Below are 27,114 nucleotides of genomic sequence, written 5' to 3' on the forward strand. Positions count from 1 at the left end.
TGGCCACCATAATTTTCCGACATGTCGAGTAAACCAAGCCTTGCGCGTGCGAGTAAACTAGGGGGCGACAGTAAACTAGGGAGAGGGTAAACCCAGGAAGAAAACTAGGGAGGAGAGGGTAAACTTGGGAAAACTAGGGAAGAGAGGGTAAACTAGGGAAGTAAACTCCGGGCTTGGGATTTAAACTAGGATGTGTTAAAATAAAAAAAGAGGACTGACAATGTGGTGGTAATAGTGTATTGGTTAGAGCTTAGCTCTTCAAGCTAGTGGTCCCAGCGATCCCAAGCTTCGTCTACCAAAAGTAAACCTTTTGGTTTTTGAGACGTCGGACTCATAAAATTTTTGGGCCCAACTTCTAGGTAAACTAGGGAAAAGAAGTAAACTCAGGTAAAAAAGTAATCTAGAGACATTGAAAAATGGTCACATCCATTTCATATGTATTCCCATTCTCATCCAATCACATCATTTTCATCTCATCACATCTTTCCTAGCCATCCCTAGTTTACTCTTTTTTCCTAGTTTATTTTTTGATCCGAAACAAAAAATGGCAGCAGCCACAGGTGAATTTGCAGCTATTGATCCCATTTGACAGGAGTCTTCAAGACCCCATAACGTGCATGAGCTTGCAGACTCCATGCTAGGGTTCGTCAAAATTGTGAGAACAAGAGGAATGCAACACAATGACCAGCAATCAAATTGAACGAACAAGTTTGAAACTGAATCAGCACTGTTTATATTACTAATCAGATGAGATACAAGAATAATAAATTCTAACTCTAATTTGTGGATGGGCTAATCTCCAAAACCCTATCCTAGTACTAAAGAGCCCAATCAACTCAAATATTACAATCAATACACTCCTCTAAGTGTTAGGCTTAGGCGCCACACTTAGCAGGTAGCTTCTGCTCACTGTCTTGTTCACTTCAGTTCACTATCAGTAGCTGCATACAAGAAAGACTTTTGTAATGATCCAGGTAGCTCATCTCTGATGGTAGATAGACGAGTTGTGATTGCAGCATCATCTCTGTAATCTTGCCGCCGATGTAATCAGGTAGATGTGACCAAAAATTCTGCAACTTCTTGTTAGCTAAATCGTGGCGGTTAGGTCAACTTTGCAGAATTATCTCTTGAGACAACAGCGACCTGCAATTCCTCCTTTGATGGTAGGAATCGCTTTCCACCAAACAGGCAGCACATTTTCAAGGCTTTGGGAACCTTAGAAATGGTGTGAATCTTGTATCTTTTCACACCTTCCCTCAAGATCAGCAACATCTCTAAACCTTTGTTTAGACAATTGATTCCATAGTTCGGAAGCTGATGCAGATTCTGCAGATCTGAGTCTGCAGGCAAAAGTGGCTCATGCTGAATCTGCAACCCAAGTGCAGAATGCCGAATACCATAATGCAAAAGACTGACTTAGCAATTGTGCAATGCTGACGCGGAGCAGAATGGCTGTAGATCTGAGGTAGCATGTGACTGAAGCTGATGTAGATGCTGGTGTGCTTGATCTTAGAGGCTAGGTGGCATCTAGACAGACTCTATACAATGGCAGTAAACTAGGCTCTGATACCATTTCAAAATTGTGAGGGAAATGTGACACAACGACCAACAATTAGATTGAATAAACAAGTTTGCAATTGAATTAGCACTGTTTATATTACTGAATCAGATGAGATACAAGAATAATAAATTCTGACTCTAATCTATGCATAGGCTAGTCCCCAAAACCATATCTTAGTCCTAAGGAGCTCAATCAGCTCAGATATTACAATCAGACTTCAGTATAGTGTTGTGAGTGTCACGCTTAGGCTACACACTCAACAAGCAGTTTTTGCTCAATGTCTTGTTCACTTCAGTTCACTATCAACAACTGCATACAAGACAAACTTTTAAAATGATCCAGGTAGCTCGTCGCTGATGGTAGATAGACGAGTCATGATTGTAGCTTCATCTCCGTAATCTTGCCACCAATATAATCATGTAGATGTCACCAAAAATTTTGCAGCTTTCTATTAGCTAAATCGCTAAGTCATCTTTGTAGAATTCTCCTGAGAAAACGGCTACCTGCAATTCCTCCTTTGATGTAGGGATAGCTTTCCACCAAACAGACGGTGCATTTTCAAGGCTTTGGAAACCTTAGAAATGGTGTGAATCTTGTATTTTTTAACAGGGTTAGGGTTCGCTCTTGCATCACGGCCCTGATAGACACTGGGAAATTCCAAGGGTGACCTTATTTGTGACGAAGTGGTTTCACATGGGTTTTGCAAGTGGTGAGTGTAAACCTAAGTTCTTTTTAACTCAACTGAGTTATTATTATGGTTATTTCTAAGGTGTAGTGAGTAGGCACATTATAAAAAGGACGGACACCTTATACGTGGGCACCCCTCATGAGTGAAATGTGGACACGGCCAAGTGGGTGGGCAGCATGCCAAGTGTTTGGGGCTGCCCACCACTTTGCAAAGTTGCCATGCAAGTTGGTGGTAAGTGTTGAGTCGACCATCATTGGAGGAGCCATTCTTGCTACTGCTACTCTATCCTTCTATTAGTTACCAAGCAAAACAACCATAATGGTTAAGTACAAACTTAGCTCCTCCAACTGGCCGCTCTAGGAGGAGAAGGATATCTCATTGGGGGGAGAGAGAAACAACCACACGGCCTTAGTGGCCCAAGCAACTATGCCCCACATAACTGTACGAGAGGGGGCCCGGTCCATAGTAAGGATGCAGTGAATCTGTTGCCAAACCTGCTGAGCCTTCAGGCAATCCCAAAGACAATGACATTGGGACTCTTGGGGATGGCCACACCTCGAACATATGGTTGGCCTACCTCCTATGGCTAGTGAAGTGTCAACATTAGGCTCCGATGTGCCAATTGCCACACAAAGAGAGTGATCTTTTGCAGTCAAAAATTGTCCACAAAAAGCTCTTGCTTCCCAATCCAATCTTTTCACTAATACAGAAGGAGGTGGTGGTTCTTTAAATCGAAGCAACTTCCCTCCCAAAGAAGGTGGCTGAATGGAAGTGTAGCCAATAGTTGGTGGTGAAGGAGTAAACGGGCAACCAAAAGATGACAGAAAATCCAGCAAACAAGAGGTAAAAGCCTCGGCTTTGGAGCGGCGGAGGTGCCGGCGGCAAGTGGCGAAAAATGGGTTCTGGAGTGGCGGCGGTGGGCGGTTCTGTGTGGCAGCGATGCCGGCGGCGGAGGTGGCTCTGGGCAGTGGCGGGCGGTTCTGTGTGGTGGTGACACCGGCGGCAGGCGTGGCTCTGGGCGGTGGCGGCGCCAACGACGGAGGTGGCTCCAGGCGGTGTCGGCGTGGTGTCCTCAGCTTTTTGGTCAACAAAGTTTGACTTTTGCTTTTTCTTGCTTTTTGACCCAGACAAGTGCTTTTTCCCATTCCAACTTTAGGAACCTTGCTTCCATGTGTTCATCATCCTGTCCATGTGTCCGGGCATGAGTTTTATTATGTGAAAAGAGCATGGAGGACCAAATAGTTACATTCCCTCCCTCTTATATCACAGTTGTCCTATGGTACTAGCCCCATCTGGTGCTTTTGTGCATCTGGTCTCTCCTCATATATATGGTGCCTTCTGCTCTTCTGGCAACATCTTTATGTCTTTCTTTGATCGATGTCCTTGTTCTTGATGGTACATGATCTTCATAGCCTAAAGCAGGGGTTAGAAAATAAATGTATACTCACCTTCTGCAAAAACTTCTGCAAAAACTAGACACAAGCTAGTCAACAAACAAATATGCATCATTCATGTCTACTGGGTATTCCAGGTACTGGCCAGGTAGTCTGGAGCCCAGTGGACTATCACATGCCATAAATCCAAGCATTGTCCACGCATCAAAAACAGCACATAAAGTCAAAGAAATTCAGACATACATCAGTATGTAATGCACAAATATTGATCCTCCTGTTCATGGATTGTCCTATCTGGTTTCATCGAAACCGTGCTAAGCCATCTGGTCACTAGGACCGCTCAGACTTTTCCTCAAGGCCATCTGGTCACTGGGACCGCCCGAGAGTTCATCAATAGTCATCTAGGCCATCTGGTCGCATTGACTGCCCGACTTTGAAATCCAATACAGTCATCTGGGCCATCTGGTCGCAATGACCACCTGACTGCGAAATCCAATATATCTAGCATCGTTGCCTCCCATATACAAATCTTGCTCCTTGGGCTTTCTGGTATCGTTGCCACCCAAACTAGAGCATGTCCAAATAACCATTATAAGCAAAATAATGATCAATTCCAGTTCTATATATACAATGAAGAGGGCTTAGAGATACAATCCCTCCCTCTTAAATCTTTCTTGATAACACAAAGTCACAAAAATATGTTCCATTATAGTTCTAGAGATCCTCATCTAAAACTGTCATAATCTATTACATAGCCTTCATGATACAAAGCTGCTCCAAAAACTTCATGGCAGGATGTCAATCTGATGATCTTCTAGTCTCTTAAGCTTCTTGATCCGTCAAGTTGGGACAATTTGCAGCCAAGTGTCCCTTCTTTCCACATTGGAAACACTTCCCTTCTTTGGTATATTCTTTGAGTTGCTTAAGAGACAATCTTCTTCGAAAGGGTGGAGGTTTGTCCTCACTCCTATTGTTCTTTTCTTGTGACTCAGTTCTTGATGGGGATCGGTCTCTAAACTTCTTCCTTTGAGATGAGTCTCCATTTTGATTCTTTGACTTATACACCATCCAAGGCATATGTAGAGCTTCGGCTTGCAAAGCTTTATCTTGGGCTTCTTCCAAAGTTGTAGGTCCCAACATATAGACTGTTTGATAAAGCTTTGGTTGCAATCCATTGACAAACTTTCGCATTTCCATCAATGGTGGGATAGGAGTATATGAGGTAAACTTCAATGAGACGGCTGAAAAGTTATTAAGATATGTTGCCACACTTTCTACCGCTTTTTGCTTTACCTCGTCCCATTCCTTCTGTACATCTACTTCAAAGGTAGCGGGAGACACTCAGAAAGCTCTATCCTTCATCAAACAGTTTGATGCTGCCTTTTGAGGAGAGGACTTCTCCGAAAAGTCCAAACTACGTAGGATTCGTATGCACTTGAAAGATGCCGCCTTGAATTGGTGGCTAAAGGTGGTCCAAGAAGGGACCGAGCCTACCTCATGGGCTGATTTCAAAACCATGTTCAACAAAAAGTTCCTTAGAAGGTATCAAACTTCACGCTTTTCTCTCCTGGTTTGAAGTCCGCTTTATCGGTTGAAGGCTCCTTTGCCTTCTTCTCTTTTGCTTGATCGGAAGAAGCTATATCTGAGAGAACGGGTCTGGGGGAAGCTTCTCTCTGTCCTCCATAAGTTATAGATCGGGTGCCTCTGGATTCTTCTCTAAAGGAAACCCCTTTACCTCATAAGTATGCTTTAGCGGCTTCCACACCTTCGGCTTCGGTGGTATGGTCTTTGATGAAATCTTCGAACATCTGGGCCCTTCTGTAGTCCTGTTCCTTCTTGGCTCTCCAAGCTAGGAACTCTTCATCTTGAAGATACCTTTTGAACTTTTGAAAATCTCGATATTTAGCTGATGTCACGACTGCGGTCTCATGAGAGATAGACTGGCGGCCTTGGATCTCTTCTGGATGTCCTGGTTTGTCTTCAAAGTTATTCCCTTCTTGAGGCCCTTGGTCTCCCTCAACTCTCAACATGGTTGTGTCACCCCAGAAAAGATTTCTTCAAGAGAAATCCTGCTCTATTACCACTATAAGCCCAACGGAGCCTGCAGTGACAGATGCAACCACGTATACGAAAGATAGAGAAAGAGAAGGGAGAGAGAAAGAAAGACTCACCACGAGGATGACCCACAAGAGGCTTACACCGGGCTAGTACCGATATCCAAAGAATCCAACTGATGTTCTCAAGTATCCACAAAAAGCTCTTGCTTCCCAATCCAATCTTTTCACTTATAAAGAAGGAGGTGGCGGTTCTTCAAATGGAAGCAACTTCCCTCCCAAAGAAGGTGGCTGAATGGAAGTGCTAGCCAATAGTTGGTTGGTGAAGGAGTAAACGGGCAACCAAAAGATGACAAAAAATCCAGCAAACAGGAGGTAAAAACCCCGGCTCTGGAGCGGCAGAGGTGCTGGCGGCAAGTGGCAAAAAACTGGGTTTGGAGTGGTGGCAGGTGGCGGCAACGACGCCAGCGGTGGGCGGTTCTGTGTGACGGCGACGCCAGCGGTAGGCGCAGCAGCAACACCGGCGGCAGGCGGTTCTGTGTGGCGGCGACGCCGGCGGCAGGTGGCGGAGGTGGCTCTGGGCGGTGGCGGCGCCGGCGGCAAGCAGCAGCGGGCGATTCTGTGTGGCGGTGACAGAGGTGGCTCTGGGCGATGACAAAACGCCCCGGCTGAAGGGAGGGTTGTTGGGCTGAGCGCCGGTGGTAGTCTTCCAAGATGGCTATGGAAGTAACACACAAGAAGGTTGATGGTGTTCTTGTTTTTCCCAAGGAGTTCTCCAAGAATTCTTCAATGCTCCACCAAGAGAGTGCTTGGTTCTTTAAATACTTGAGGGGAGGCTTGCTTTTACCATGCTTTGCTTTTGTTTTTACCACTTGGCTTTTGCTTTTATTTTAATAATAAGCAAACTTCTTGGTTTTAACTTCAGGGCCTTGCTTTTTGGCCCTGGAGCTGCTTTTTATAGCTTTTTGACTCAGTTCAACGAGCTCTTTCCAAACGGTGTCCTTAGCTTTTTGGTCAACAAAGTTTGACTTTTTTCTTTTTCTTGCTTTTTGACCCAGACAAGTGCTTTTTCCCATTCCAGCTTTAGGAACCCTGCTTCCATGTGTTCATCATCTTGTCCATGTGTCCGAGCATGAGTTTTATTATGTGAAAAGAGCATGGATGACCAAATAGTTATAGCACTGCTCTCTCAATGGGATTCATTTGTATTCCATCCTTGGACACAATATGCCCAAGATAGTGTATACTACTCACTCTTCTTTTCTTTTCTTTTTTTCTCGAGAAAAAGATCCTTCTATTAGTAACTGAGAAAAACAACCAAAATGACCAAGTACAAACTCATCCTCAAATGGGAAACGAGAGTCAAGATGTACAAAAGGGGAGGATGCTCTTCTCCTCCGACTGGCCACTCTAGGAGGAGAAGGGTATCTCATACAATGGGGAGGGGGAAACAACCACACAAGTGGTCTATAATGCCAAGTGGGCTCGCCACCACTATATGTAAGAAAGAGACCGTGCTGCCAGGTCCTCAAGAAGGCCTCCCGGCGCTTCCACATGCGGTCTGAGCCACCCTAAAGCTGCCCCCACTGACCACGGAGAGTATGAATGATATCGAGCCAGATGCTCCATATAGACTCTGTTAGTTGGGTGAGGGTGCCCTCAATGGCTTCGCTGCATCAAGCTCTCCATATATGCCATGCAGCTATACTGTTGCAAATCTCCCATCTCTGGCTAGAACCTAGCATTGAGCGACCTATAGGAGGAGCTGGAACTGGCACTATAAAAATACTAAGGTGAGAGACCTGAAGGGCTAGTCCCCCACCTTCTTCCTCATATGGCATGATGATTGCGGCCTCAATGGCCCAAGCAACTGTGCCCCACGTAACAATACGGGCGGAGGGCCCGATCCATAGTGAAAATGCGTACAATCCACTGCCAAACCTGCTGCACCTTCGAGCAATCCCAAAGACAATGACGCTAAGACTCCTAGGGACGACCACACCTTTGACATAATGTTGTCTACCCCCACTAGCCAACCAAGTGCCAATTGCTAAGCTCCGATGTGCCAGTTGCCACATGAAGAGAGTGATTTTCCACAGCCGAAAACTATCCCATAGCTGCTTCCAGAAATCTGAGAGAAAATGCGATGGGAAAACCCATCCTGCACATCGTCACCTCCAGAAAGCCCCAATCTACTCTATCACCACCCTCCTTGGGAATCCAATGGATCAAACCTCAGACAACCTCTCCGGCATGGCTCTTATAACCATTATCTCATTGAAGGCAGTGTAAAGCTTTTATAGCTTGATTAAGACTTAATTAATGAACATAAGACAAATGCTGCAGGAAAAGACTGAGTGATTGCATTGAGATGGGGACCTTTCTTAAATAGAGGCCGAAAGGGTACAACTGAAGAGGCACATCCCTGGGAAGGGATGTGGCTCTTGAATCAATGGTTATGTCCTTTGGACTTAGGGGTGTCTTTCAATGAATAGACATGTCCTTTGATAGTGACCCATGTGCAAGGGTGCGACCCTTCACAGGTGTCTTTCCAGTTAATGAGAGATTAAGGAGTAATTAGAGAGAGATTAAGAGAGTTAGTCACAATCGTGACATTCCCTCCCACTTAAAATAAGACTCCGGCTAAGAAGAGATGGTTGTCTTTGAAAGAATTCCCGAAGAAGTTCTGGATATTCCTGTAAGTCTTCATCACTTTGCCAAGTAGAGTCAGAATCATCAAGATCTCTCCATTTAACCAAAAATTTTGTAGTGAGCTTATGTCATGTTTCTTTCTGTCTGACATCAAGAATTGTCTCTAGAATCAAGAGTATGTGTTCATCTTCGATTTTTGGAACATAATCCAAAACATCTAAAACTGGAAAACCACCGTCCACAAACTTCTTGAGCCAAGAAATATGGAAAGTTGGATGAATTGTACGACAAGAAGGCGGTAATTCCAACTTATAATTGAGAGATGAGTTCTTAATAATACGAAAGGGTCCATAATATCTTGGGCGAAGCTTTGGAAAGACTGATTTCACTGTCTTGTATCGATGAGGGGCAACATATAATAATACCAAGTCTCCTTATTGAAATTCAATGTGATGACAATGCTTATTAGCTGTGCGCTGATATTGCTCTTGTACGCTGACCATCTTATCCTTAATCTGTAATAACAGAATATCTTGCATCTCTTGAATGAGTTGGAACATAGTTGGTAGGAACAAGGAGAGTATGGCCAGAAGCTGCTTGAAAAGGAGTCATTCCAATAGCTAAATGATAAGAATTATTATAAGCAAATTCCACCAAAGGTAAATATTCTTCCCATGAAGCTAATTGAGACTGAACATAATGACGCAGCATTTCTTCCAGAATCTGATTAACTCGTTCCGTTTGTCCATCTGTCTGATAAGCAAAGCTAAAAAGTAAATTCGTACCAAGAGACTTGAATATCGAAGTCCAAAAATGTCCTGTAAACTTTGGATCTCGATCAGAAACTATAGATTTTGGCAACCCATGAAGTTTGAAGATATACTGTATGAACAGTATTGCAATATCCGAAGCCTGGGCTGCTTTCTTGCACGGAATGAAATGTGCCATCTTAGAAAATTTGTCAACCACCACAAGAATCTGTGTATTGCCTTTAGAAGAACGTAGCAATGAAGTGATAAAATCCAGACTAATACTTTCCCAGAGTTCATTAGGAACTGGAAGTGGTTGAAGAAGACCAGTTGGAACTTGTCTGCTAGCTTTCATACGTTGGCACGAAAGACATGCTGTGACAAACTTAATAACATCTTGCTTCATTTGAGAATAGTATGTAGCCGTCAAAAGACGATATGTCTTGTTGATGCTTGGGTGTGCAGCATAAGTGACCTCGTGATGTTCTTTCACCAAGACTCTTCGAACATCAGTATCATGAGGTACACAAATACGATCCTAATAATATAGTAAACCATCCACTAATGTATATGTTCCATAAATCTTCAATTCGGAAGGAGTTGCATTCTGAGAATTGAGAATTTGAAATGCATTTCTAAAATCACGATCCTTTGAATAACAATCCTCGAAACTGCCAACTTCTCTCTCTCTCTCTCTCGGCTAGATCTCCCGTTGGCTCGCTGAAGCTCTCGCCTCCCCCCCCCCCCCCCTGCTCGCACCTTCGTCCCGCCTGCTTGCGCCGTCGTCCCCCCCCCCCCCCCCCCGCCGTGCCCGCCCCCCTTTCGCACCCGTCTGTCCCCCCTTTCGCGCCCGCTTGCCCCCCCTTTCGCACCCGTCGGGCCCCCCGCCCCCTTCCGCACCCGTCTGCCCCCCCTTTTGCCCCCTACCCCCCCCCCCCTTGCGCTCGTCTACCCGCGTGCCCCCCTTTCACGCCCGCCTGCTCTACTGCCCCCCCTTCACGCCCGCCTGCCCTCGCCCTTTCCCCGCCCCCCCCCTTCGCGCCCTTCCGCTCCCGCTCCCCCTCGCCTCCCCCCCCTCTATCATCCGCCCCTCCCTCCCGCGCGCGCCTGCTCCTGCCCCCCCTTCGCACCCGCCTGCCCTTGCCCTTTCCCCGCCCCCCCCCCCCCCCCTTCGCGCCCTTCCGCTCCCGCTCCCCCTCGCCTCCCCCCCCTCTATCATCCGCCCCTCCCTCTCGCGCCCGCCTGCTCCTGCCCCCCTTCGCGCCCGCGTGCCCTCGCCCTTTCCCCGCCCCCCCCCCCCCCCCCCCCTCGCGCCCTTCCCGCCCCCCTCTTGCGCCCTTCCCGCCCTGCTCCCTACCCACTCCCCCTCGCCTCCCCCCCCCTCTGTCATCCGTCCCTCCCCCCCTCGCTTTCGGTCTTTCCCTCCCCACTCTGCGCTTCCCCCCGTTCCGCTTCGCCCTCGACTCAGCTCCAGACTCTGATGGAGGCCCCTCCCGCCCCACCTTAGAGGGACTCTTTCGTAGCCCCCTTGCCCGCCCCTGAGGATACCCCCATCAGGCTTTCTCTTTCGCCAGAAGAGGAAGCGAGCCTCGCCACAGAGGTGGAACGCCTCCAGGCACATTCCACCATCCGCCGTACAGTTGGCACCCGCCCCAGCAGAGGGGAGATCTGGGATCTTCTCCAGGCCCGCCTTCTTGCAGATGTGGGCAAGATCCTGGACGTTCAGTTTTACTGGGCCGCGGCCATTACTAGATTGAGTTTGAGATAGCCCAGAGCGTGGCCTAGGTCCTAGCCATGAGTCCCCTTGACATCAGGGGCGCTCGGGCCTTCTTCAGACATTGGCAGCATGGTTTCGACCCAGCAGCGGCCGAACAGGGAGAGCGCCTATTCCATGTCACAGCTCGCTTTCCTAGACTTCACTGCGAGTACCTTCCGCTCCTCTCCAGGATAGGATCATTGGTGGGTTCGGTGCTTGAGACTGGCCCCACAGCAGCTTCAGTGGTGGCTAGAGCAGCGGGCCTGCCTTCGGTCAGAGTTTCGGTTCTTGACATCTCCTCCCTTCCGAAGGTCATTCCGTTACGTAGGATAGGGGGGGGATGGATCGATCAGAGAGTGGAGTTTTCGGGGCTCCTGAACCAGTGTTTTATATGGGCAGGTCGGCCACCTGGCCAAAGCCTGCCCTCGCAGGAGACCCCGACCTTCACCGCAGCAGCAGACCTCCGATGGCCCGTCCACAGATGCGGCTCGGCAGGCAGCCTCCAGGACACCTGCTCACCTCAAAGAGACCTCTGATTGTTGGCAGCCTGGACAGGGGCGCCGTAGAGGGAGACAGCCACAGCAGCATGCCCCGAGACCGACGGAGCAGCAGACACGGCCTCAGCATCATTAGGTTCCAGTGAGGAACAGCTTTGCTCCCCTCCGAGAGGAGACCCCAGCGCAGACTGAGGATCAGGAGATGCCAGCGCCCCCCCCTTCACCTCCACCCCCCCCTCCCCCCTCCCCCGTCCCCCCCTCCTGCCTCGCTTCCACCCTCACCTCCTCCCGTTCCCGCTCCCGCATTTTCAGCGTCTCCTTCCCTATCCCCTTCTCCCCCCCCTCCTCCCCCTCCGCTCGCCTCAGCTCCCCGGGAGGCACTGGCAGTGCCCTGGCGCTCACCTGCAATCCGGCGGGCACTGAGCACCGTCCTTGCTGGTGTACTGCAGAGGAGACCTACCATGCCGATTCGTGCTTCACGGATATCCTCTATCCGGAGTCGGCTGAGTAGTCTCGACACTAGACAGCGCTCGGAGGCTTTCGACTACTCCTTTACATGCCTATTTGGAGCGGAGGGCCCCCATGAGCCAGCACCTATCAGAGTTCATGTGGTGATACTTCCGGCCCGAGGGGAGGAGGCACTTGATTCAGCGGTGGCCTTCTCCTTCCCTTTTTGTGGCACTAGCGACCGAGAGTGGACTCTCGATCTTGCTATTAGTATTTTGCAGACACAGGCAGTTGAGTTTTCTCACCATGTGAGCGATTTGGAGATTACAGACATGGTAGGCCGACTCTGGGAGTTGGCACATTTCTTTGATACCGGGAGTGCGGATGCCTCCAAGAATCGACACTTGGTGGTTCGCATAGTGGCAGACCTGGCGCGAGACCCTGGCTATGTATGCATACATGAGGATTCTCTCCAAGCGGGAGGCAGTCGCTATGGGACACAGCCACTGGCGCCTGGTCCGAGACTCTTGCAACACACCGGGTGGACAGATTCGTAGTCGCTTGGATGGGGATTACTCTCCATCCAAGCCGCTTGCGAAGGCCCGCCGTATGGCTGAGACAGCCTCCACCTCAGCAGGTCATCCATGAGGATCATCTCATGGAATGTACAGGGCCTTGGCGGCGCACAATATGCACGTTATCGTGGTTGCTTGAGGCAGGAGCTTCAGAGATGCCTGGTTGGGGGTAGTATTGATATTTTGATGATGCGGTTGCAGGAGCACCATTTGAGTGAGAGCAGGATTCGGAGATATGATTCGGTGATGCCTGGTAGATGGGACAATTTTTGGTCCGCAGGTTTTGGCCCCTTGGGAGGGCAGGGAGGAGTATGTATGGTAATTGCGGATGCATGGCGGCAGGCCATTGTGGATCGCGGGGTCATTGTGCCTGGTAGAGCACAGTATGTTATTCTGAGGATGCACGATGAGCACATTGGTGTGCTCAATGTCTATGCGCCCAATCATACTAGTGCCAGAGCAGAGTTGTGGACCCTTGTTACAGATGCATTGCCCGAGGCCGCACATTGGTGTGTTGGGGGAGACTTCAACATGCTTGAGGACCCGGCCGATAGGGTGGGAGGCAGTCATGTTACAGTGCACGGCACGGAGCTTGTAGCTTGGGAGCGATTTTGTATGACACTGCGGATCACTGATGCATGGCAGCATGAGACTTTCTCCCATTCTCAGGACAGTCTTAGTTTTTCTCGGTCAGATCGCCGGCAGGGAGGGACTAATTTATCACGGATTGATCGCTTCTATGTGGGCGACAAGGTCGGGGAGCGTGGTGGCTCCGTTGGCATTCTTGCTAGCACCTCTTTCTCAGACCATGCGCCAGTTATTTTGACTCTTGAGGAGAGGACACGGGAGACCAACTTGCAGTTGAGGATCCCAGAGAGGATACTTACAGACCCCAGTCTTTTTGAGGACATTGAGAGGATATGGCAGGATAGCCAGAGCTCTGACCTGGATGCAGCAGGCCAGTGTGCCCAGGGGCTCATTAAGCTCAGCTCTTTTTTGCACGCTACAGCCTTGACACGGCTAGGAGAGACACGAGAGCGGGAACGTCGCTTGAGACGTAGCCTTGCTTCGCTCCAGCGCCTTCAGGAGCAGCAGCCCACATGTGAGTGGGTGGCGTCCCAGCTGAGCCAGGCATGTCAGGAGGTTCAAGAGGCAAAAGAGCAGAGACACGAGTTTTACTATCATCGCCAGGCCTCTCAGTGGACTCAACTTGGTGATAGAGTGACTGGGGAGTTTTTTGAGATCACCGGACCCCGCCATGCTCGAGCAAGAGTACGCCAGCTTAGAAGGCAGGACGGATCGTTAGCCACTGAGCCCGAGGAGATTAGAGCTATTGCCACTAAGTTCTACAGAGACCTACTTTCAGCGGAGCCAGCCACGGAGGCACGTGATGCTTGCAGACAGACTGTGTGGACCCATGTGCAGACGGGGGTCACAGATCGTATGCGCACAGCTTTGGGTGCGCCCCTTTCAGAGGATGAGCTTGTTGAGGCTTTGAGGGCCCTCCCGCGTCATAGTTGCCCTAGGGAGGACGGTTTGACGCCTGCCTTTTTTATGCGCTATTGGGACCTTTTGGGGCCAGGCCTCCGCAGGGGTTTTCAGCATGTTTTGGACACTGGGGTGATGCCATAGAGTTTTTCAGAGGGCTTGATCTTTCTTATCCCCAAGGGGGAGGGAGTGTCAGATGATATTCGACAGTGGAGGCCTATTACGATCCTCAATGCTTAAAGGAAATATAAAAGCAAGAGTAAAACTAGAAATGAAACAAGAACAAAATGAAAGACAAAGAGTTACCTTGAGATGAGTGTAGACAAGACACAAGATTGATGCTTTCATTGATGTGACACCTACAATTTATAGGTGAGAAGTACAAGATTGAGTAGACTCACTTATGGGATAAATGTAGAGGTGCCACATGGCACTAGACTCAAGACACAAAGACTGAACTGAAACTAGACTAGAGAAATAGTACACCTAGTGTGCACTTATTTCCAACACCCTCCTTAAGTGGACACTAGGAGGAAGACAAAAGACAAGACTATGACATGACAAAGGATAAGACCAAGACAGAGAGACTAGACAAGGATTGAGAGACAAGCTAGAAGACAAGATGGACAAGACTAGAAGACAGACATAAAGACTGATAGACTGAGAGACAAAAGATCCTGAGACACCCCTCCTCAAGTGATATCCTCATATGGGTCCACAAGGGTAGGGACAAGATGGATCATAGACAAGACACAGTCAAATTGATAGATAAATAGACAGATAGACAAGACTTGATAGACAGAAGACTGACTATAGAACTGACTGTAGACAAACAGATGGACCTTGAAGACATCCCTCCTCAAGGGCAATCTCTGCCTCTCAAGTAGGGACAAGAGAGAGGTCCTAAAGCAGAATGAGTAAGACATAGAACCCCTTGACCTACATCATCGGTGGTCAAAGTGGTAGACAAGAAAGATGAAGTAATCAGAAAGCCCCCTCATCATAGGAATGAACAGCAAGATCTGCTGATGTAGATGCTGCAGCAACATGGGCTGAGGTAGATGCAGGGGCTGATGTAGAGGTTTTAGAATAGCAGTCCTTCTCCCGGTGATTATCATGGCCACAAATGGTGCATGGATGGGCCTTGAAGCAATCCTTCTCCATATGATTAGTTTTTCCACAATGGGTGCAAGGCTTTCTTACCTTAGAACCTCCTTTCTTTGCTAAAAATGCAGTGTCAGTTACCTTTTGTTGTTTTGTTCTTTCCTCTTCTTGGAGAGCATTGATGATACCTTCAAGAGTAGGATTATTGTGATACTTGAAGGTAGTGACAAGAGTAGCATAGGTGTCAGGTAAGCTTTTGAGAAGCACAGCAATAGCAATATCTTCGGAGATGGGGGACTTCACTGATGCAAGCTGAACCATAAGACTGCGAAAATAATTGACATGAGAGGCTATAGTAGCTCCCTCCTGCATATATAGATCAAAGAATGAGATCATAAGTGCAATCTTAGAGTTTTTAGAGCGGGGTCCAAAAAGGGTATCCAAAGTGATCCATGCTCGAGAAGCAGACTGTATGTCGGAAATGTGATGAATGTAATCATCTCCAAGACCGAGCAAAATAATAGCATAGGCTTTGTCATTCTTGGCAGTGGGAGCATAAGTGATAACTTGCTCAATGTCGGAATCTTCGGGAGCAGCAGGATGAACAACGTCCCAAAGACTTTCTTTCATAAGATGGCACTTGATTTTGATTTGCCAAGTATGAAAGTTGGACCCATTGAATTTGTCGATAGACATGAGAGAATGAGTAGAAGAGGCCATGTGGGAAGGTCTTACCTCTTGCTAAAATGCAAGGGCAGTGTCTATTCCCTTACAAGATTGCAGAAATGAATGAAAGAAGAGATCCAAACTGTTTTTAGAAGCCGGCTCTCTCACCACTTGTCAAGGCCATAGCATGTGACAGCCCATCGAGGTATGAGGAACCAGCAGTTTGCAGATATGAGCATGAACAAAAAAGAGACAATGCACAGTACCTTAGACTTTTCAAGAAGAAGCGATGGCAGAATTGAATAGTTAGGCGGCCTGAAGGGGGGAAATGCGAACTCAAGATCGTGAAGAGCTGTGTGATATACTCAGGATTGTTGTAGGGGGCGGCGGCGACAGCTGTAATCAGGGCGTGAGCAGACTGTTGTAGAGATAGACAGCTGTAGCAGTCGGCTGCAACGTCAAAAACAGGTCGGCCAGGAAGAAAGTGGCCGGACGGCAACTGAACAGCTGAGCGCAGCTTAGGGGGATGAGCGCAGCGTATCCTAACAACTGAGCGCAGCTTAGGGAGATGGTGGGCAACACAGGACAAGAGCAGTCTGCTCTGATACCATAAAGGAAATATAAAAGCAAGAGTAAAACTAGAAATGAAACAAGAACAAAATGAAAGACAAAGAGTTACCTTGAGATGAGTGTAGACAAGACACAAGATTGATGCTTTCATTGATGTGACACCTACAATTTATAGGTGAGAAGTACAAGATTGAGTAGACTCACTTATGGGATAAATGTAGAGGTGCCACATGGCACTAGACTCAAGACACAAAGACTGAACTGAAACTAGACTAGAGAAATAGTACACCTAGTGTGCACTTATTTCCAACAGTTTACAAGGTCCTAGCCAAGGCCTTGAGTTTGAGGATCCAGCCCTTCCTTGGGGATTTGATTCATGCTACCCAGACAGGCTTTGTCAAGAAGCGCAGTATCCTTGACAACAAATTCACCTTCTGGGAGGCGACGGCCCGAGCTAGGTTTCTCGGCGAGGACTTGGTCGTTATGCTTCTTGATTTTGAGAAGGCATACGATAGAGTTGATTGCGTGGGTTTTGAGCCAGACTGGATTCGAGGAGTGGCGGCTCTATATTCCACAGCTCGTAGCCAGGTGTTGATGGCAGGAGGACGGGGGCTGAGTTTTGAGCTAACCAGATCAATCCGTCAGGGATGCCCTCTCGCTCCGTTCCTTTTTCTTTTCTTTGCACAGGCTATGAGCATGTATCTGACAGCAGAGGAGGTTGGCTTGAGAGGACTCCAGCTTCCAGTCCGGGGTGAGGACTTGCTTGATTCTGAGTTTGCTGATGACACGGGATTGTTTTTGCATGGCAAGGAGGCCAATCTATAGAGGGCAGAGCAGTCTCTACAGGCTTTTGGTGTGGCTTCGGGAGCATTGATCAATTGGCGCAAGACAGTGGCTTTTTGGATCAGTAGCGCTCCCGCTCCGGCATGGAGCCCAGACCCGGGTTTTAGATGGATTCCTCCTGGCACAGTAGTGCGGTATCTGGGATGCCAGATTGGACTTGATTTGGCACCTGAGCAGCGATCGCCCCGCTTCTTCTGAGCATTCGGAAGAAGCTTCTATATTGGAGTACAGCTCGGCTTTCCTTGGCTGGGAGAGTGGTGGTGACAAATCAGGTGCTTTTAGGCGACTATGTGGTATATCACGTCTTGCTGGATTTTCTCGAGCTCTTGCATCAGCCAGGTACAGAGGCTGATCAGGAACTTTCTTTGGTCAGGCGGGATGGTCAGCCGGCCCGAGCAAAGGTTGCTTGGGCAGTTATTACTCTTCCGTTGGCCCAGGGGGGCTTGGGCATTATAGATCTTGCTGATCAGAGTAGAGCCTTGTTGGGGAAGCTTATTGTTCGGGGGCTGCTTTCAGGCGCTGAGCCTTGGAAGGAGCTTCTTTTTCAGCGGCTGCAGGCTAGAGCTCCCCTAGTAGGGGGCACTTGGGCACCAGAGATACGGTGGATCTTCATAGAGATAAGGAGGACAGGCCTTAGTAGAGGATGGGAGGACAGATTTGCCTTGAGCATCTTGCGAGCTTGGGAGTTGCTGAGACCGGGGCTTTCTCAGAGACCTCCCACTTGTGATGAGCAGCGGGCCGCTCATCTGGAGCCCCGCGGTACGCACAGAGCAGGGTCATATGCTGGGTTCTCGGCCTCGTCTAGCCTGGGGACCATTGGCGGCAGGCCCAGCACGCAATTTTGGAGATTGGCAGGCCTTTTGCAGTCTCCCAGAGGAGATCCAGGCGGAGAGGCTGAGTCACTTCAGAGGGGGGCTGATTATGAGGGATGACATTCAGGAGGCACTCACTGAGGAGTGGTTCACGCCTTTCCCCACGGTGGATGGGAGCCTTTACGCATCCAGGGCGACTCGGATCGAGCGATCTTGCGACGCCAGGCTTTCCACACCACTTGGCGCAGCGGCCCTTTCTATACTCTACACGCGGGTACCCCCCGCTGGCACTACAGGCCACCTGTTTGGATTTTCCCCCCTCCTATTGTATGATATAGCCTCTCAGTTTATTTGTACTTTTCTGCACCTAGGGAGAGTCTCCCTAGCTGCCTTGATTGGTCTCTGCTCTGCCTTCTTATGAGCAGGAGAGGGTTTGTAGTCCATTGGGCTTTTTTATAACTAATGAAAGGATCTTTTCATGGGAAAAAAAAAAAAGCAATCCTCGAAACTTTGAGATATATCCATTTCAACTGTAGAAATAGCCAAGACCGAAGCTGGCGGCATACGACTGAGGGAATCCGCAACCACATTGGTAAGACCAAGAACATACTCAATTGTCATATGAAAATTGGCAAAGAATTCGACCCAATGCGCTTGCCTAGCATTCATAACTGGTTGCGTGAAGATATATTTCAAAGAATGATGATACGTTTTCACCACTGAATCTGCACCAAGGAGATAATGTTTCCATGCACGATAGGCATGAACAATAGCCAAAAATTCCTTGTCATATACTGGGTATCTTACTTGAATCGCAGAGTGCTTATGACTATCAAATGCAATAGCACGTCCTTTGTCACCAATTGGCCGACCATTTGGTCCATCTCCAGTTTTTGTGTCTCGTTCACTTGAGGCCAGGCCGGTGTCTCATGCGAAGAGGCCAGTATTTTGCTGACATGGACGGGAGCCAGACTGGTGCCACCCGTGTGTTAGCAAGATGGTGTCGTATGGACGGGAGCCAGACTGGTGCCACCCGTGTATGACCTGGACTGTGTTCGACCCATGGGATTGTCACGCCATGGAAGAGCCAGTATTTGTGCCGCGTCTTGCCTATGGGAGTGTCACTCCATAGGGAGGCTCGTGCCTGGAACTGTGTCTTACCTATGGGATTGTCACTCCATAGGAAGACCAGGTTTTTATGTTTTACGTCGTGCCATTTTTGTGCCGACAGATATTTTGTACTTGTTCCATGAACGGGAGATATGTCCATGATACTATTTGCACATGCACTCATGTTTTGCATGTTTGAAACTGTTTTCGCATGATTTGTATTTTTGTGTTTGCCTGCTTGACGTGCCACTTACTGAGCAGGGACGCCTGCCAATGAGTCGTGAAGTCTGCTCTGTCTTCTGACGAGTTTTGGTGCATGTGAACAGGCGGTAAGTATATTGCACATGTTGGTTTAATATTTCATATTTTAACCCTTTGTTTTATAAGGTCATTTGTTCACACTCACTTAAAAGTGGGCACCCACTTAGGGGCCAAGGTGGGGAGCTCCACTTAAGTGTGTATGGGGGGGTGGGTGCATGGTCACCTACCCACACCCCCAAAAAACTGGCCGCCCACATGCAAGCGTGGGAAGCCAGCCAACACAATAGTGCAACTCCACTCTAATTTTTATAAAAAGAAGCCATCACCCTTCGTGGAAGGCATCATCAGCGATCGTTTCCTCCATCGTAGAGCAAGGGCGATCATTTTTACCATCCATCTCTTGCGTCCGTTTTCTGACAGGCGGCTGCCATATTCTATTGTACGGCTGCGCATACTCTCCCAGGCGGTTGCTGAATCATCTACGCTGCTCCTCTCTGCAAGCAACTGGCCGCCACTCCATAGGCTACGCATACCCACCCAGGCTGCAGCCAGGCATCTGTGTACAGCAGCCAGGCGCCCCTTTTCCTCTCACAGGCGGCTGAGCTCTCTATCTGGCGGCTGTTTACCCACAGGCTGCGCTGCCTTGTTCTTTTGCAGGCAGAAGTGGGCCATCTTCAGCAGCATACTACAGCAGCCAGCTGTGTGACCATCACCAGCAGACTGTGGGCGTACTTCTCCAACACGCTGCACTCTGCAGCCGGGCAGTTGTTCCACCACCAGCAGGCCACGCTCCAGCTACTCAGGTGGCTGTACCTTTCATGCGTAGCTGCTTCTGTTGGTAGCTATGTTCCTACAGCGAGGCATTATCACTCCTAAGGCGGCCGCTCCATTTCCTTCTTTGCAAGAGGTTGCACTTCTTTTCCATTGGTGGCTACAAGAGGACTTTACACCTCCTAAGTGGCTACACCTTCTACACGGACACATCCGGGTAATGGAATTCTATCTGTCATCCACAAGTAAGTGAATTTTCAGATTTAAGTAAAGTACTTTGTGATAAATCTGATAAGGAATTCTTTCCACGGCAACACCCGTTCGGTGCCGGGTAGTCCAAGCTATCAGAGAACCACGGTCCAAAGGTGCTGAGATCGGGAGAGCCATGCGTTAGTACGAGAGCGCCTGTTTGTGCGTGGTCTTGGAACACCAGCTGGGCGCTCTCCGCGGAGTCCAGTGAAAGCACAGGACCGTAGAGATTGGACCACGCAAGTGGTCGTTTTGCTTCGAATATCTACTTCGAGCCTATTTGTTTGGTACTGTATTCATATGTACATGGACATCATCTGGTTCCTGGAACCCATGGAGCATTGTATTTGTTAAATACTCCCAATAAATATATCATATATTGAGGGGGGGTCGGCCCGTTCCGGCCCCAATGCTGGTGTCCATTTATCTCATTTTATTTCATTTCAAGTTGAAGTTGTATTAAGTTGTCCATTTCAAATTGTGGTTTTAAAGTTGTGCTATTACGCGTGTGGGTGTCCAACGGAGTCTGTTCCCACTTGACGGATCGGTTTCATTGGTATCAGAGCATAGTTGTTTCCCTCTTCCTAGTGGGGAAACGAACCTGTGTACCGGACACTCCGCTTCTAGCACACTTAACACAATGGACAGCCAAGGCAACCCTTTGGAAGTGCCTAATTCGAGGGGTCCATCTAGTGCTTCTCGTGGTTCTGATGCTCTGCGAGGAAGGCACAAGCCCCTTGAAAGGGTTAATGATAGTGAATCAAAGGGTCAACTGTCTCCAGGAAAGACAGTTATGCTTGAACAAGAGCCTGATGCAATGAGGGCTAAAATGGAACATATGAGAAAAGTTTTGCAGGCACAAGAGCAAGAGTTAAAATTTCTGCATGCAGATCCCCATGTGCAAAGTGCCATTGAAGCTAGGAAAGCTGATGCAATGGTAGATGTAACTTTTGAGTCTATGGCACGGAAAGTGGGCAAGAAGCCAAGGGAGTTGGCACTTGCCTACCTCCTCCGCAAAAGTGACATCAAAGAGGGGGATGACGGAGAGCTGAAATTCAGAAATCCACCTCGCTTGAAGCATGGAGATCCCGCATCTCAAAGGCTGAAGTCTTATATGCAAAAGGAAGAGGTGACAGTCACCTCTCGTCATGCATCTTCTCCACAAGGCACGAAGCCTGACAGGTATATGCATGCTAGTGCTCATGGAGGGCATGAAAGTCACATGCATTCAAGACATGTATCCCATGGTAAGGGTGACAGGTCTGCTGCTAGAAAATTTTTGCCTTCTGAGTTGTCTCATGGAGAGACATTGCCATATGCAGAAAAGTCACTTGCATCTGAGTTTCAAGTTCGTGGAGCACATGCCACCGTGCCTCATGAAACTTCTATGACGGCCCATGGAGCCCATGCAGATAGGGCTGCCCCGTTGGATAAGGGGAAAAGAAAAGGAGAAGACCATGAGTCTCATGCCAGAAAGCTCAAGGAATTTAAAGCAGGTGACAAATCTGTTAAGTTTGATGTTTTTCATGGAGAACATGATGCTCCTAAAGTGTTAGCATTTGTGGCACAGTTTGACATTGCTTTTAGCGATGAGGACTTTACTGAAAAGTCTAAAGTACGCCATGCTAGCATGTTTTTGAAAGGAACCGCTGCTCATTGGTGGATCACTGAAAAGATCACCAAGGATCCCATTTGCACCTAGAAGGAATTTAAGGATAGATTCTATGCTCAGTTTTTGCCACCAAATGCGGAGCAAACTCTCACTCAAAAGTGGGACAGGCTTGAGCAAAGAGATAATGAAAGCGTGCAACAGTATGTTAACAAGTTCTGGAAAGTGTTGCTGGAAGTAACTCCCTTTATGCAAATCACTGAGGATGAAAGAAAGAGGAAGTTTCACTCTAGATTGCAACCAGCTTATCGTTCGGGCATTGAATTGCACCCGAAACATACTTTGCAACAGCTCACAGCTTCTGCTCTTGCTACGGAGCAATTGGTGCTCAAAATTAAGCAGGATCAAGGAGGTTCAAAGGGGAAAGATAAGGCTGTCCCAAATCTGCAAAAGGATGGACAGCCACCTAAGAAGAACTTCCGAGAGACCCACAAGGGTGGTAAAGCTGAAAATACCACATCTAAAGATCAGGGCCCAAGAAAGAACAAATTCGGCTTGAGATATTTGCAGCTGATGAATATGTTCGTGACTTGGATGTAGCCTTTGGTCAAGTGCGGAAAGCCATTGCAAGATCTCAGGATAAGCATAAAATGGCTGCTGACAAGCATAGAAGAGACATGCAAGTCAAAGAAGGTGATTGGGTTTTGCTGAAATTTGAGAAGGCTAGGCTTCGAAAGAGACCAAGACGAGAAGGATCATATCCTAAGCTTTCTCCTCACTATTATGGACCCTTCAAGGTGATTCAGAAGATCAATGAAGTGTCCTACACGCTTGCTTTACCTAGTCATTGGAAGATTCGCAATGCTTTTCATGTGAGTCTATTTCGGAAATATGTGGGGCCAGATCCTGATGAGCCTATCACAGAAGATCCACCAGAGATTGAAGAGCTTGAGGAGATCCTCCGACCAGAACAAATTGTTTTTCACAAGGAGAGGAAGCTACCTACAGGAAAGCTTTCCAGGAGATACCTTGTGAAGTTTAAGAATTATTTGCCTATTGATGCCAAGTGGGTAAATGAGGACTATTTTGTTGATTACCCACAGTTGTTGCAGGCATATCTTGAGGCTTTTCAGTTGAGGACAACTCTTTAGAAGCCCGGGGGGATATCACCAAATGGCCGACCATTTGGTCCATCTCCAGTTTTTGTGTCTCGTTCACTTGAGGCCAGGCCGGTGTCTCATGTGAAGAGGCCAGTATTTTACTGACATGGACGGGAGCCAGACTGGTGCCACCCGTGTGTTAGCAGGATGGTGTCGTATGGACGGGAGCCACACTGGTGCCACCCGTGTATGACCTGGACTGTGTTTAGGGAGGCTCATGCCTAGAACTGTGTCTTACCTATGGGATTGTCACTCCATAGGAAGACCAGGTTTTTATGTTTTACGTCGTGCCATTTTCGTGCCGACAGATATTTTGTACTTGTTCCATGAACGGGAGATATGTCCATGATACTATTTGCACATGCACTCATGTTTTGCATGTTTGAAACTGTTTTCGCATGATTTGTATTTTTGTGTTTGCCTGCTTGACATGCCACTTACTGAGCAGGGACGCCTGCCAGTGAGTCGTGAAGTCTGCTCTGTCTTCTGACGAGTATGGTGCATGTGAACAGGTGGTAAGTATATTGCACATGTTGGTTTAATATTTCATATTCTAACCATTTGTTTTATAAGGTCATTTGTTCACACTCACTTAAAAGTGGGCACCCACTTAGGGGCCAAGGTGGGGAGCCCCACTTAAGTGTGTGTGGGGGGGTGGGTGCATGGTCACCTACCCACACCCCCAAAGAACTGGCCGCCCACATGCAAGCGTGGGGAGCCAGCCAACACAATAGTGCAACTCCACTCTAATTTTTATAAAAAGAAGCCATCACCCTTCGTGGAAGGCATCATCAGCGATCGTTTCCTCCATCGTAGAGCAAGGGTGATCGTTTCCACCATCCATCTCTTGCGTCCGTTTTCTGACAGGCGGCTACCATATTCTACTGTACGGCTGCGCATACTCTCCCAGGCAGTTGCTGAATCATCTACGCTGCTCCTCTCTGCAGGCGACTGGCCGCCACTCCATAGGCTGCGCATACCCACCCAGGCTGCAGCCAGGTGTCTGTGTACAGCAGCCAGGCGCCCCTTTTCCTCTCACAGGCGGCTGAGCTCTCTATCTGGCGGCTGTTTATCCACGGGCTGCGTTGCCTTGTTCTTTTTGCAGGCAGACGTGGGCCGTCTTCAGCAGCATACTACAGCAGCCAGCTGTGTGACCATCACTAGCAGACCGTGGGCGTACTTCTCCAACATGCTGCACTCTGCCGGGCAGTTGTTCCACCACCAGCAGGCCACGCTCCAGCTACTCAGGTGGCTGTACCTTTCATGCGTAGCTACTTCTGTTGGTAGCTGTGTTCCTACAGCAAGGCATTATCACTCCTAAGGCGGCCGCTCCATTTCCTTCTTTGCAAGAGGTTGCACTTCTTTTCCATTGGCGGCTACAAGAGGACTTTACACCTCCTAAGTGGCTACACCTTCTACACAGACACATCCGGATAATGGACTTCCATCTATCATCCACAAGTAAGTGAATTTTCAGATTTAAGTAAAGTACTTTGTGATAAATCTGATAAGGAATCCTTTCCACGGTCACACCCGTTCGGTGCCGGGTAGTCCAAGCTATTGGAGAACCATGGTCCAAAGGTGCCGAGATCGGGAGAGCCAGGCGTTAGTACGAGAGCGCCTGTTTGTGCGTGGTCTTGGAACACCAGTTGGGCGCTCTCCGCGGAGTCCAGTGAAAGCACAGGACCGTAGAGATTGGACCACGCAAGTGGTCGTTCTGCTTCGAATATCTACTTCGAGCCTCTACTTCGAGCCTATTTGTTTAGTACTGTATTCATATGTACATGGACATCATCTGGTTCTTGGAACCCATGGAGCATTGTATTTGTTAAATACTCCCAATAAATATATCATATATTGAGGGGGGGGTCGGCCCGTTCCGACCCCAGTGCTGGTGTCCATTTATCTCATTTTATTTCATTTCAATTTCAAGTTGTATTAAGTTGTCCATTTCAAATTGTGGTTTTAAAGTTGTGCTATTACGCATGTGGGTGTCCAACGGAGTCTATTCCCACTTGACGGGATCGGTTTCATCCTTGTTGCATCAAGACAGCACCAGTGGCAATATTAGAAGCATCCGTATAAACATCAAAGAGGAGAGTAGGGTTAGGAATAGCCATGACAGGAGTTGTTGTCAAAGCTGTCTTTAAACTTTCAAAAGCTTGTGTTGCGGCTTCAGTCCACTTGAATGCAGGAGCAGACTTTAAAAGTTCTGTGAGAGGAGCAGCTATTTCTGAAAATCGATGAACCTTTGTGTGATAGAAGTTGGCAAGTCCTAAGAAAGAACAAACATCATGGATGTTTGTGGGAGTTGGCTAATTGACAATAACTTGTATTTTCTTCGGATCCACAGAAATACCGTCTGCTGAAAGAACATGTCCGAGGTACTCCAAGGATGTTTTGAAGAATTCACTTTTGCCTGGATTAATGTAAAGAGCATTGTCACGAAGCACCTGAAAGATGATCTTAAGATGTGCCTTGTGTTCTTCCATATTACGACTGAACACCAGGATGTCATCAAGATAGATAATAACGAACTTGTCCAGAAAAGGACGAAAAAGATCATTCATCAGGCTCATAAATGTTGCAGGGGCATCGGTTAACCCAAATGGCATGACCAGGTACTCGTAATGACCATATTTTGTGTGAAAAGCTGTCTTATGTTCATCACCTTCACGAATGCGAATCTGATGATATGCAGACTTAAGATCAATTTTAGAGAAGACCTTTGCATGGAGCAATTGATCAAACAATTCATCAATGCGCGGAAGATGATACTTATTCTTGAAAGTCAACTTATTAAGGGCACGATAGTCGATGCAAAGGCGCATAGACTTATAGTTCTTTTTCACTAAAATACTGGAGCTCCAAAAGGGCTTTTGCTTGGTCGAATATGTCCTTTCTCCAAAAGTTCAGTAAGTTGTCGCTGTATCTCCTGAGATTCAGTAAAAGAAACTCGATATGGAGCACGAGTAGGTGGAGCACTGCCAAGAAGGAGATCAATAGCATGGTCGACTGGTCGCCGAGATGGGAGAACCGCAGGAAGCTCCTGAGCAAAAAGATCCAAGTATGGAGCAAAGAAACGTTGCCTGAGGTACATCATCTTCGTATCCATGTCCTCGGGAGAATCATTGGCTGAATAAACCATTAAAAGTGCTGAGGAACAACCACTCTTGCGGACCCACCGTTTTGCTTGAAGAGCTGAAAGGGTTGGTGTAGAAGGTTGGTCTCTGATGCCTTCGAGTGCCACAAGCATATCATTTTGAGCAAATTGTATGGAATGGTTCCGAAAACTGATCAGGGGATCATATTGATACAACCATTCTTGACCAAGAATCATATCATAATGTGCCAAAGACATGACTTGGAAATCCAATTTGTCACGATAGTGTTGAATTCGAAAGGAGATGTGTTTGGCAACGGTGTTACACAAGGATATGGAACCATCGGCAAGCTCTACTTCATAAATAACAGCACTTTGAGAAGTCCGAATCTTCAATCTCTGGGTCAAGGTGGTTCTCACAAAGTTATGAGAACACCCACTGTCGATGAGCACATGAATAGGGTGATTGGAAATAGAACCTTGAAGAACCAAAACCTGAGTGGACTGCTGGGACAACGGTAAAGAGGCAACTTGAGCTGTGGCAGTAGCGGTGATCACCGAAGCATGTGCAATAGCACGGTGATTAACCGCACGCTTTCCTTTGTCAGCAACTCGGGGTTTCTCCTCGGAAGTGGAGGGTTCAGCATTAGAATTCTGTCGATGGGTTGGTCTTTTGGGGCACTCAAACCAACGATGATCCATTGCAAATTGTGCACAATCTTGTCTTTTGTTGATCCCGTCCAGGAGGAACAGTGGAAGAACAAGGATTGCGAGATTGGTCACATCCTTGGTCCCGTCCACGATCCGAACTGCGTGGTTGGAAGGACTAAGGACGTCGAGACTGAAAAGAGGACGATCCTTCTGATCGGCGAGGGTGTTGAGAATTATTCCATTGGGGATTAGGCCGGGAGGTAGAAAAGTGCTAGAAGATTCTCTTCGACTATCTCGGTTCATACGAGACCCATTGGCTTTCTGAAAGACATTAGCTCGACCGG

At 48.0% G+C, this 27,114-nt stretch overlaps 1 protein-coding gene across 2 annotated transcripts in view; it reads right to left on the reverse strand.

The window, feature by feature from the left end:
* The window catches only part of LOC147642233 (calcium-transporting ATPase 8, plasma membrane-type-like), a 56,188-nt gene that overhangs the window by 3,614 nt on the left and 25,460 nt on the right, over window positions 1–27,114 (reverse strand). The gene's annotated exons all lie outside the window — the stretch shown is intronic.

This window comes from Cibotium barometz, chromosome 1 (genome assembly GCF_041138505.1).
Source record: "Cibotium barometz isolate CiBa-2024 chromosome 1, ASM4113850v1, whole genome shotgun sequence".
Lineage (NCBI taxonomy): Eukaryota > Viridiplantae > Streptophyta > Polypodiopsida > Cyatheales > Cibotiaceae > Cibotium > Cibotium barometz.